Genomic DNA, 13,992 nt, shown 5'->3' with positions numbered 1-13,992 from the left:
ATCTGCAGGCTGAAGTTGATGTTGAGACTCTGGATGGTTGGCTGCAGGAATCAATGGTTACATTAGTTTTCATTAACTGTTAAAGTATTATGAAGACTACAGAAAGCAGAAATAGGTTTGATAGCTAATTGATACTGAAAGGTGGCAAATGAGTTGGCTGAAACAGCTGTAGGCCCATTAGCTTGGCATCAGGTCTGGGCAGAACAAACAAATCTCAATACAGGATTTGACTCACAAAGAGAAGTAGTAAAAATAATGTTAGCTTCCATAATTTTACAATGGAAAATTACTTTATAAGTCTGCTTTCAGTTTTTTGAGATGACGACTTTGGTTGTAAATAAGATGCGGATGTAGTGCTGAAGTTGGCAGAAGTGTTTCATATAAGCTGACGGTCTGCATTAAAGCACTACATAGCAGAGAAGTGTGCATTAACTGGATTAAGATTTAAACTGAAATGGGTTGTAGTAGTTGTCTGTGATGAATTACGGTTAAATGGGGGTGTTTCTCGAGAGTTTTCTGAATGGGTAAGTACTCCTCTTCACACTGTTCAATACACTCACCCGTCAGCTTGAAGTGTAAAATTACCGCTGCTAAAAACCTTATTTCCTGCAGATGACACAAAAACTGGCAGAATGAATAAGCTCATTCAGAGCAATCAAGATCACTCGATAACCGCGACCCATGCCGGCGGCTGCGCCGGTCCCGCCGGGATGCCTCATCCGCAGCCCGGGCGCGGGCAGGCGGCAGTTGGTGGGGCCGCTGCTGCGCGGTGAAATGGAGGACGGGCAGCGGCAGCAGCGGTCACGCACCGGGGCTCTCCAGGGGCATCCCCGGCTGAGCGGGGTCCGAGTGAAAGGGGCGCCCGAGACCCCCACGACAGCCCCAGGAGCCGGGCCCGCTCCACTCTCCACGCCCCGGGAGCCGGCCTGCGCGGCGCCATCGGTCGGGCTGCCGCTGGCCCCGTAGCTCGAGGCGGGTGCTGGCAGGGCTACCAGAAGGGATGCCCCGCGGCCTCTCCGCCCCCTTCCCTCCTGGGACGGGCGGGTGGCCAGGGCCGCCGGGCCGGAGTACCTCGGGTCGCCCGCGCCCGGTGCTGCGGGCAGGCCCTCCCGCCGCCGCTCCCCCGTCGCCAGTGGCTCCTTTAAATTTCTGTGGAGGTCACCGGAGGATTCGCCCCAGGCCAGCCCCGCTCGCTCGGCTTGAGCCAATCCTGTTTCAGGCGTGTGCCCTGCCCGGGGCCAATCACAAAGGAAGGCCTTGGAGGCGGGAGGCCAGCCCCCGTGACTGATGTTGCTACTGACCAATCACCGCCAAAATCGGACGGCTCATGCATAGGCGCGGCACCCAATAGGCTTGAGGCCGAGTGGGCGGGCCCGGCGTCGCCGGGTGCTGTGAGCCCCCCGCCGGGTGGCCGAGGTAAGGAGGGGAAGATGGCGGAGTGAGAGGAAGAGGTGGAGAGGTTGGGGCCGGCCGCGGCCCCGCGGCCTCGGCCGCGCTCAGGTGAGTGCGGGAAGGAACAACGGCCTCTGGCGCGGGACCACACCCAGCCCGGTGCCTGGTGCCCCGTTCCCTGATTGGGCTGGGCCCGGGCGCCCGCGCACCCTCCTCCCCGTCCTGCTCCGTGATTGGGCTGGGCCCTGGCATGTTCGCGCCCGCCGCTTCCTGAGACGCGCTCCGCCCGCGGCCCCGGGCCGGATCGGTGCGCGCCCCTGGGCGGCTGCCCCCCCGCCGCACCCGGCAGCGCCGCCTCCACGCTGGGGTGGCCCCGAGCAGGGGCGGGGGTTGGAGCTGGGGGGTTTCTGTGCGGCGACGGCTGGCGCCCGTCGGGGACACCCGTCGGGGCGCGGGTGAGGGGGTGGGAGCCGGGCCGGTTCGACCCGCCCGCCGCCCTGAAAAGTCCGAGTAACTTCGGAGCTGGGGGTGAGGGCGGGAGCGGGCGTGCAGTGGCACGGGGCTGCAGCAGATGGCCGGGAGGGAGAGCCCGTTTGCTCACAGCGGTACCCGACAGCCGAGTTAGGAGCAGCCGGGAAGGCGCTTTCGGAGAACAGCTGCGGGTTCGTGGAGCGTTCGTGGAGCAGAGAACCCAAAATGTATCATCCGGAATTAGTTTTATCATCTCTGGCTACAAACATAGCCCTGATGGTAGTCACTCTGCTGTTACCGTGGTTGTTGGAATCTGTGCGCCTGGTGGGTTGTGCTGCTCTGAACATGCTTTTCTGAGGTCTTGATGTCATACTGACAGAAGTGCACAAAGGGGATGGCTGCCAAGTGATCTGACGAAACTAGAACGTACGAGTAATCTGTAGTGCAAAATAAGCTTTATGGAGGGTGGAATTGCCTTATGAATTGATATGATCGTTGGTAATAAGGTGAAAAGGACTTTACACGTTATGAAACAGGTGAAACTACTACTAAAAATGCTATCTCCTTTCCATGTTAGTAACATGCATGTCAGATATACCCTGAATTTTTCAAAATTATTGGATGTATTTTCTACTACAGAGTGGTACTTTGTTTAAAAAAAAACAACCAGGGGACGTTTTTATTGAAAGCAAAAGCATTACTATCACTAGCATGAGATTCTGTTTGTCCTATATTTGATAACAATTCTTTAAATCTCGAGTTTGTTATAGAATTCTCAGCGACTGCATTTTCAACGTGCATGTCAGGTAAAAGTAAAAAAGCGAAGTGGTTAAATAAGAAGCACAGCCTTAGGTCCTGTGGAGATGTGGTATGGTATCTTACTTGGTCTAATAATTAAGTAGTTGTTTGTAACTGGTGAAATAACTCACAAGAAATATGGTGTATTATTCACAACTAGTTCTGAAAGCAGTAGCTGCTTATGAGAAAGATATCCTAAGGAACATTTTATGAATTTTGTGTGCTGTGTTATTCACATAGTAACAGTAATAGCAGCTTATGAGCCACATAACATTAAGGCACAGTGTGCTGCAACTGATGAGTATTCCTACTTATACATGTCTATGTACAAATTGTTAAAATATACCAGGGGATTTGTTTGAAATATTACATATAGAGATAATTCTGCTTTACATTATCATTAAGAATAATAAGCAATCAGCTTGCTTTCACGTGAAGTTGTACGCTGTTTTAGAGGTAAGTAAATTCACTTGGATTAATATTTATTCTTAATTGCTTCGAATGCAGGAGAGCTGCGAGAAGTAGTCTCTTAAAAAAAAAATTTAAAAAAAAATCAGAGTTTTCTGTTAACCTGGTATATGTCAAATCAACTATATGCACTGCTTTATGATCTTGACACAGTGATGTGAGTCTGTAGCATGAAGATTTGCATGAACAGGCTATGCATCTTACAATGGTGACCTGTCCTTCAGGGATATCAAAAATTGTGGGCCAACTAAGGCTAAAAATTCTGACCGAGTCTGTGAGGAGTCTGGAGTATCTCTTGAACACCTCCCACATTCATTCTTGAAAACTAGAAAAGGAACAGTGTTTGAAACCAGTCCTGACATGCTGGAGGTTATGTGAATGCAAGATGCGAGGGCCGGCGCAGCCTTTGGAGAATTCAAAAAAAAAAAAAAAAAAAAGAGGTTTCTCTAAAACAGGATGCGGAGGAAGGGATTTCTTTACCTGAACAGTATTCAAGGAGCACATGAGTATGACGTGTGTATCGTGGAATAGAAAGCTCAGCTGTGAAACAGTCTTTCGTATTTTCTCTGCTGCTGTAGGAAGTACTGTTACAACATTATACCAACAGTGTCGGAAATATCCATTGGAAACCTCGTAGGAGAGGAAGGTGGTTTTATTTAAGATATAAAATGAAACAAAATGCTTACTCAGGCTTGCAGTCTCCTAGGTGGCGGGATGTGTGCAGTGCCCGAGATATATGTCCAGCAGCTAAGCGCCGTAGCAGGGGTGTTTAAGCTGTATGTCCAGCAGTCTGGTGCTATGCTGCTTGTGTCCAGATATTAAGTTCAGGATCCCTCATAGAGGACAAGGGGCATCAGCTGGCAGGTCCTTATGTCTTCTGTCCTCTTCCTCGGCTGGTAAATGTTCTGGGTTGCAGATATGCCTTTGTGTGCTCTTTTGGAGGAGGTGACAGTGGTCTATGTGTCTACCCTGCCCCGTTCCATGGGTTATCAGTGTTCTGTGTCTCCAGATCTGGGGGTCTTCTGAAATTGCAGGGGCATGTATTGGGGTGTTGATGACCTGCCAGCCTGGGTGCAGTTTACACAAGCCCTTTTGAGAGCCCAGTTCCTGCTCTATGTTCCTTTTGGTGTCTCCACACTCAGGCACTCCCTTCTTTTCTCCAGTCACACTGGTCTTAGCCTATTACAGTTTTCTACATTGCCCCATAGATCAGGTTAGATGCCTTCTTAGAAGTTATCTAGAAAGTGGAAGGAGCACAAAGGCAGCTAATGTTTTTGCAGGACTGTAAGCTACTTCTATTGCATTTTGCGTTTATGATTTAAGCTTTTGTCATTATTGGCTTTCCAGGTTAAATTTGACACTTTTTAAGCCATTGTAAAGATCTTAGTGGACTTGTGATCTGTGGCACTAATTTTGCTTTCTGTATCTTCACACATCTATGCCACATTTAACTTGCAAGTTTTCGTGTCTTAGTCTTTTTACATAAACCTGCTTCTAGATCTTTCATTCCACGCTTACTTCTCAGGCTGTAGGGAAGGGAAGAGGAATCATCTTCAGTGTCCCTGTTAATTGTGCTTGTCTCCTGGAGCATTTGTGTGTGAAAGAGAAAAAGAAAGGTTTTATTTTGGAAAGCCAGATCTGTTGGATCTGGGTTTTTGCTGACCAAAGTAATTAAAACTAAGGGTACCTTAAAAACAGAGTGTGAGGGCTGGGATGAAACTTGGTAGCATAGCTGTACAGTATGCATTTTAGTATCGTTTCGGGTTCCAATGTGCTGATTATGCAAGAACGCTGACTTTACTCCCCACCCCGCCCCACCTTGTGCAGTGATAATAGGACACGTTGATCTATGTGAAAAGACAAATACTGCAATTTTGCTGGTAAATTTATTTTTGAGATATTTCTTCATCTCTTTTTGGCTTTGAAATTCCTGAAGTTAGTTGCTTGTATCCAAGAAGCTGTCTATCTGAATGTGAGATTTAAAGTTCCTGGATACTTTTAATTATGGTAGAGAGAAAAAAAAAAAAAAAAAGTGGTCAGTAGATAAAAACTTAATAAAACCAGTATTTTCTGAATTTTTAGCAGAAAAGAATTAATATATATAATGTTGAGTTTTCACAAATGTTTCTTGTTCCAGATCAATTGATTGTATGTTCAGTAAGGTATGAAACAAGAAAAACAGTTCTCTTTTTCTTTTCTTCATCATTTCCACTAGCTTTTAACTGTGGAGTTGGTATTGTGAGCATCAGTTTCAAAGCCTGTTAATTTTCAATAGCCTTGATTTATATCCAGTTGTATTTGCAAGTTCTGTGGTACTAGTGTGAACTCTTCTCCCACATAATCTGTGAAAGTCAGACAGAAAGTATATCAAGCAGAGCAGTTAAAAACTGAGTCATCTGAAGTCAGTGAACTTGTTAAAATAATAAAAAAAATAATATAAATTGGTTAAAGCCAACTGAATTTCAGTATTGGAACGGTACCTTTGTATGAATTGCTTTGAGTGTCACCTGCTGTTTTTTTATAATAAGACTTACTTTAGTTAATTCATAGTTTTAGAATATGTGAAAGAAAACCCAACTGTTAAAGATTGGCATTGTGAATTGTTTCCATTATAAGTACATTTGGGAGAGATCCTGATAACTGTTGCTTATCAAATTAATTGTTAGGTGAATCACTTACTGTTGGTTTCTCGATCTCTTAAAGTCACGTAGTGCTTGGCAGGTTCTTGAGGGAGGACTTGATAGAGAGGGTCAGAACTTACTACATGAGGATGGAAGAACTACCCTGAATACCGGGCTAGGGATTGTCTGATCTGACTGCACCTGAAGGTGCAGGTGCCCGGTGCTTGCAGAAATGCTGTGTTGTGCAGGAGAGTGGAAGCTAATAATACTGTGGTGAGGTAACTGTGAGTTTTTAATAATGTAAGTTCTGTGTGATGAGAGAGTTCTGCCTATGGCAATCCATTATTCTTCCAGTTAGGTTGTCAGCTCCGCATCCTTGAGAACAGTCATTGTTATACTTCCTTGCTACAGTGGTTTGTAACTAACACGGAAAGAGTTTCTTGCCTTATTGGAGACTGAAATGGTGTCCATCTCAGTCCTATGAAACTAAACTGTGTGTCTGTTGATGATGGCTTGCCATAACAAAGTCATTTATCTTCAAAATACGCACAGTTAGGAAGTCGTTTTGGTAGTGGTGTATACTTAATGCTCCAGGTATAGTCAGTCGAGCATCGGCTGTAGGCTGTTCTCAGTAAAGTAGCAACCAACCAATTCCAGGGGAAAAGGGAATTCAGTACGGTGCAAACTACATTCTGTGGAATGTATGACACATAATTTTACCCCAGAAAGCAGAATGGTTTCTGAACAAAAGCCTTTCAGGCATGTTTTGGGTGTATGCTTCTCCTCCCTGGTCTTAGTTAAAATTTTGTTAAAATTCTTAGTTAAATTTTGTCTGTCCTGGGTCTTCCATGCTTGGGCTCAATTCACTTGACCATCCTTTCCCTTAAACTAAAGGAAGGGGATAGATATGATCATTTGAAAAGTAAAATCAGCATATTTTATGTAGAAAGTCTAAAAATGTTAACTAGTTCCTGGAGGGTACAGCTACTCTTTTGTATCTTGTGCAGATAATCATGTATGATCTGAGTAGCTTCCTAGATGCAAATTTAATGTTCATCTCTTTCTCTTTAGGCTCACTGAAGAGAACGTGGATTGAGCAAAACCAATGGTGAGTAAAGCCATAAGGTTATTTAGGTACTAAATCTTAGGTACTAAACTTGTCAAGTCTGTTGGTTGATTTAAGGGTGTTTTTTGTTTCTTCTTATTTTGTTTGTTTTGGGGTTTTTTTGTCTGCCCAAAGAAATCGGTCATTGAGATTTTAATTTTTCATAGAATACTTTCGGAGAACTGGAATGTTGCCACAGTGTCAGCTTTCAGCTTGGGCTTCACTTGAAAGAAACTTTAATTTAACTACATATTCTAACAAGAATAAATGCTTTTAAAGTTATAAAATTCCTGCCCTGTGATGTCATTTTGCTATGCAAAGAGACAGTAATTGTGTAATTGTATTAACTTGGAATAGTTATCTTGAAAGTTGTGTTTGTTAAACACAAGTAGGATTGGAAGAACGATAACCAAATGTCAATTATCATCTAGAAAAGATGACATTCAAAATTTCTAAGGTTGACAATCAACTTCTGGAGCTTTGATTTATCTTTTTTTTTTTTTTTTCCCCATTGATTGAGATAAAAGATATTCTGGTAGTTAAGGTGTGTAATGGAGTGCTATATTCTGTTCTCGGCTCTGCCACAAACCTTTGGCATGTTTTGTTGCAGCTCTCCAGATCTGTCTTTCCCCATCTTCATAACAAGACGACGACTTTCCCAGCAGTATGAGCATGCATGTCAAGCTCATGATCAGCTGAAATATTTGAGTGCCTCTGAGAGAAAGTGGTGGTGACGTGTGTTGTATTTCCATTTTCATTATCTACTTGCTACTTCTAACGTAGGAGTTGAAAATCATCACTGGAAGATTATTTCTGAACTTGATCAACTAAAGGATTAAGGTAATTAGAATGAGACATACAGAGAAAAGAGTTTGGGGTTAGAAAATATTGTATGTCCTTGTGTTCTTGTATGTGAGAAAGAGAAACCAAAGGAAAAAAAAAAAATTCTTTTTTACATCTCTCATTGTAGTATAGGAGAATAAGTGTTTCTGGCACTAGCTATGCAGGAGCGCACCCTCATTACCTTCGAATCCAGGCTGGCTTCAAACTTAAAGCAAAAAAATTCTGTCTTAACACCTACTGTGAGTAGGTGATACCAGGTGAGCATCACTGATGAAAGGCCAGGAGATCAGTGACGAGTTATTAAAGTATGTCTCTCTGTGGATAAGTGGGGAGAAATGACTAAAAGTAAGTACCTAATCTATGTGATCTTGCAAGTGTCATAAGTGCTTTTTTTCCTCTACAGCCCTGACAGTTTCGTAATTAATTAGGTGGTAGTTTGTGGTGTCTCTTTGAATTGTGACCTGCTTTGAATTGCGACTTTGAATTATGAGCAAAATATACTCTCTGTGTGCAGTGTGCATTCTGGTGCTACCTCAACGTTGCTGTGCTATATGTTGGAGTGACAATCAAGAAGCCCCACAGCTAATTAACACTGGTATATTTTTGGATACATTGCTTTTGAGTAAGTGTATAGTTCAGCATTTCTGTACTATTTCCTTGGCCAGCTTATGGACACCTACAGTTAGATACAAACTCTTGCAGAGCAAGTTACTATTACAGTTTGTGAAGCCAGCTAATTTTGTCCTTTAGTCAGGCTTTTGGAGTAATGAACCAGTGGGCATTTTAATGTTGAATGTATTTTAGTCTAATTCCTAAACTACCTCTCCTGGGTTTTTTATTTTGGGATTCCAGATCCTCTCCTGGTGTTCAAGAAGAAGGTGGTCCTGTTGCTTGCTCATAGGCTGTGAGATGTGGATGCTTCTCTTCTAGCAAGCAAGGACCTGTCCTTCACTTCCATGGAGCTGAATGAACAAAGATTTCTCCACTTCCTGTTTCAACCACCTCACCCAACATTTGATTCAGCAGATGACTTCTCCCACAGAAGTAGCCCACCGTTTTATCAAAACTCAAAAGCAGAGTAACAGAAATCAGCACTTGTTTCCCTGAAGAAATGTCTTCTGTGCCAGCTCTTCATCCAGCTTTCTGCATTCAGTTTTAAAATGAGAAATACTTTGTAATCAGATGCAAGTGGAAGCTGGTGTTCTTCACTGATATCTCTTTCTGCATTTTAGGAAGGTTAAGTACTTCACTGTGTCATATTGGAATTCCTAGCAGATAAAGTGTCTGCATGCATTGCTATGTCAAACTGTCTTGACATGTATGAAAAGTTGCAGCAGGAAAATCAGAACGTACTTTCTGCTCTGACATGAGGAAGAAACTTGCCAAATGACTGGGGACATCCCATACAGGTGTTTTCTAGTCCAGGACCCAGGCTTGGCTTTGTAGATAGGTGTCTTGATGTCAACTCACATAAAGCAGCTAATGCACAGGAACAAACGCAGAATCCCCTTGTCTGTAGTGTGTAAATGCATCATCCCAGACTGTGATCAAAATGTATATTTGCATGTGTAAGCCTGTGTCAGTGCTGGATATGAAGAGCTTTCACCAGAAGGAGAAATTACTCTGTGTCATTTCAATTTTAGCTTTAAAGGCCTCTGGGGTACCAGGATAATGCTTAGGTTTGTGTTAAATCATTCCCTCCCTCTAGCTTTTTATGAATCCATAGCAGCAAAAGGAACAAAACCATTCTACCATAGAAGAGATGGGGCAAAACTTCTTTGCTTATTAAAGAAATTAACTTCTGGGGCGATGGACGAGACCAGAGGTGTAAAGTTGCGGTTTATCCACTCAGCTTCCTTGGCACAGTTTCAGCTTTTCATACTGCTGATGGAATCAGCTTTTTGATTCTTCTGTGACTGAGAACTGGGATGACCTGTATGTTTCCATCATCTGGGTGGAAATAGGCCCAAGAGAATGGACTATTAGCCATGTAAGAGGAGTGAGTTGGGAGAGCAGAAATACTTGGGATGGGCCTTTTTCTGGTTCCTCTCATTCCTTCCCAAACTAAGGCGCAATCTGTTGTTCTTATGTTTACACAAGATTCTTTGTCTCCATCATTTGTGATTACATAGGATGTTTTCTGTCATTCTGAGGTGGGAGTGTATATTGTTTACATGCTCCCTGCTATGGTGTTGTATACAGCAAGTAAGATTTCTTGGCAAAAAAAAACCAGAACTGGGATATATAGTCTATTCCACTTCAGATCTGGAGCTCTTAGTGCACCTTATTCCAAGCTTGTGGTTTAGAAAATGTGACTTACTAGCTTAAAAGAATATTTTCAAATCTGGATCAAATAAAGGTATATAGGTTCTGTTAATAGGTTTTGGGAGATAATAGCGTGGTTGAGGGGTGGGGTTTAGATTTCTTGTTTTATTCTGTTTTTCCTTTTAGAAAACTGTTAGAGAGAGCCAGACAGCCTGAAAATGGCTGAAAAAGCCAACAATTGAAATCCTTCTTAAATCGTAGTGATAGATTGCAAGGGCAGCACTCTGATACTTAAAATGTGGTGACATTTTATGGGACCAAGTTCCATAGCAGAGTAAGAACTAGTGTTGATGTTGGGCCTAATCTTCGGAGTAGAATTAAGTCTATGTTTAGACTTGCATTATAACACTAAAATGTAATGACAGCTTTTCCCATTTTTTATTTCCATGAAGAAAAGATCAGACACGTAAGCTGAAGAGTGGTGGGCAAGACACTGCGTATCAGAATAACAGCAACTGTAACAAGAAGAGAGGCGCACTAAAATTGCGTGTAACGTGGTGAGCTGTGTGATAAGAGTTACATTGATCTTGATGAGGCAGCCACCAGCTTGGCCTGACTTCTTTTAAGAACATAGGATTTCCTTGCTGAATATTGTCTGAATTTTCTGGCGTTGGAAGCAACTAGAAAAGCACACTTGCTTTTAGGGCCTCCTTATGGTCAAACCAATGGGATTTAATGTAAATGTCTGTAGAAGCAGGATCCAGCTCCGAGTGATGGAAAATGCTGTTGATATCCTAGGATTATAAGTGGTTGGGAGTATCTGGTATAAGAAACATCTAATTTAGATCTGGGAATTACCTTTTCTTCTTTCTGCCCATACCTATCCTTCTGATGTTAGAGCTAGCAGTTGTTTCTTGCATAGCTTGATGGCAAAATACTGGGGGAAAGGAAGGTATTTTTGTTTTCTGTGGACATGTACAAAACCTAAGAATTTGTCTGACTAGAGAATAGACGCTTGAAGTTCTTTTAATTTCTTTTTCCGTAGGAATAACTCTCAACATTTTATAACCCTGCATTGTAACAAAAAAAAAAAAAAAATAGAATTGATGATATTTCCTGACTCCTGTCCATGACAATGTAACAACATTAGTTTTTAAGTTTAATTTTAGAACGTAGTATTTTTAGCAGGGCTAAGGATCTGTGGCTTTTGCAGAAGTAATACTCCGGTAGTGCATGCCCAGAAGACCCCCATTGCCGTACCTTTCCGGCCAGCACCTTTATAAAACTGCTGTGCTAGGAAATGCTGCCTCAGCCTACTTACTTTTTCTTGCTCCACTTTTTCTCTCTATTGGTTGGAAATCTTCCCATGTGAAACATTACAAAAACAAGGGGCATGTGCAATAGATCATATATATATACATATATATATTTTAATACTTGTGGACAAAATGATGTTACAAGTTGTTTGAAAACAACAAAATCACCAATGTCTTCCATTTTGAGATGTGTATAGTTCCATAAGCATTAGTGCTTTGTAGCAAACTGTAGTGCCATGTTAGGATCAGTGCATGAGCCTAGTAGTGTTTTTACAATTTCAGAGTGACAAATTTATTAATAAACAGTGATGATAATGTAATTAACAATAGAAAGGATACAGTAGAAATGTCACAAACATGGTCTAAACGTGCAGTATCCTCCCTTTGACAGTGGCAAGGCTATTTTTAGAAATGGAATGCATTTGCTTAACAGGCTTCGTAGCATCATAGTTGAATTTTTGTTTTTTGTTTGTCTGTCCAACTGCAATAGTAAGCTGGTGTATGTAAGCGTCCAGAATTCTCATCCCTATGAGTGGGATTCTTTTCTTTTTAGTCTTTGTTTAAGGTGTTTTCTTCCATGTGCAGCATTTTCAGTTTTATTATTACCCATCCTGTGATATACTCAGAAAAGTATGAATATGCTAGGGAGTTTGTGTGCACTTTGTACACATCTCTGCTACCTTAAGATCATTTACAAAATCTGTTAATTACTAATTTTTTTTTCAGATCTGACAATCTGACAATCTGACAATATAATTATTATAACTAGTTAAACATTATCCTCATTATATAATAAGTTAATGGTTGCAAAATGCTATCTGCCAATTATGCATAGAAGACTTTAATCCTTTATTGCAGGAATGGGGAACCTTTTTTGGCTGAAGTCCTATTGAATCGTTTAACACTTTTGGTGGATCCTGCATTTACGTACACCTTAATAAAAACAGAGACTGTAATAAGGCCAAGGGCCGTTGAAAAACAGCAGTGCAGACTGTATCTGTGCAGCAGGCTATCTCTAGCCTATGGATCAGAGATTCCCCACCCCTGCATTATTGAGAATTCAATAGCCTGTGTTTTAGGTGACTTCCAGTAGTGCTTTCCAGCTCTAAGCTCATTTTTAATAATTTCTGTCTCTCCCTCTGCTTTTTTCAGAAGGAAAGTTTAGACCAGGGGAAGTCCAAATGATTTAGCACTCAATGGGCAGCTTGGACGGGTCAAATAAGAGACTGGTATGATTCCTGAGATGTGCAATGCTCTGTGGATGGCATCCTCTGATTTCCTAGGAAGAAGTCTTTTATTTGGTGCCAGTGTTGCTCTTCATCCATTTCTCTCTTTTACAAGAACAAAATTCTCTTTCAACTTAGAGAGGATACTGCATCTCTTTTTCCTGAGACCTGCCTGTAAATGGCCGTTGGGGGGGAGGGAATGGGTAGCTTGGCTTTGTAATTTTGTTATGATATATCTCTAAAGTAATTAATCAAGAAGCATGTACTTTGGTGCAAACCCAGTATTCGTGCAGAGTTAATGTATGTAACAGGGGAGAAAACAAACAAGCAACCAACCCTCTGCATCTAGTAGATTTCCAGGAAAATTGGACAGGTGGGCCATTTACAGCAGAGCTCTGGGGGACCTGTGCTGAGAGTTAGGTTCAGTTCTAAATGGAAATAGCTGTACCATTGAATAAAGTAGTTTAGTGCTTGGGAGAATCAATTGAAAAATACCTCTGAAACTGGAATGCAAAATAGCACAGTATGTAGGGGGAAGAATCCCTGATGCAAACAAAGCCATAAGATGATATAATAAGAAAATAGAACTTTAGTAGCAATAACTGTTTTGCATGTGATAGTAAATAACTTGCGTTAGCAAGACTGTACAGTAGAGTAAGTGGGTAATAACCAAATAAGTTTGTGGCGCTCTGTGCTGCAGGGAGTTGCGTGAAGAGTCTTTTCCTGAGAAGATGGGTGAATTCCTCTTATGTTCATCTCATTGGAGGGAATTTGGCACTTGAACACTTAATGGATCTGGTACTAAAAAAAAAAACCAAACAAAAACCAAAACATCAGCTTTGTCACATGTCTGAAACACTGTCAGTAAGTGCTGGGGGAAGGGCAGACAGTTTTTTTTTAAAGGATAGCTGAAGTTTCCCTATATTTTTTTTCTTTTTTTGTAGCGTAGCACTTGCTTTGTTTCTCTGAGAAGAAACTAAACCCTTCCAAATACTGGATTGTGAAGAGAACCTGAAGAGATTCTGAAGTTGGAAGCTTTTATTGTGGGGATTACTTTTTGTTTTCTTTGTTTAAAAAGACCAATTTGAGATGGTCTTTAAATAAAAAAATAGAGAACACTTAACACTCAAAACATTTGTACATCCCAAGCACAATTGTAGAACTCTAAAAATGTTACTTAACAGCAAAAAAATAATTGCAGCCTTGCTAAACACTCTGTTTCAGACCATAATTGATTTCTGTTGATGCCTGAAGTTTTGCAGAGGCAAAACTGTGAAGCCTCTGGTAGCACAAAGGGTTATTGATCTACATCTGTAGCCTCTGCACCCAGCAAAGCATTTGCCATCAAAGGGCTACATAAAAGAGCCACGGGAGTTCTAACATGTCCATAGCTGACTGTTTTCAGTGCAGTTATATAGAGACAATATGGCCCAACAGACTGTGTTCTGAACAGAATTATTACATCAGAGGTTTAGAACTGGCTGGCT

This window comes from Leptosomus discolor, chromosome 3 (genome assembly GCF_034619465.1).
Source record: "Leptosomus discolor isolate bLepDis1 chromosome 3, bLepDis1.hap2, whole genome shotgun sequence".
NCBI lineage: Eukaryota > Metazoa > Chordata > Aves > Leptosomiformes > Leptosomidae > Leptosomus > Leptosomus discolor.
Note: the sequence above shows the minus strand (reverse complement) of the source record.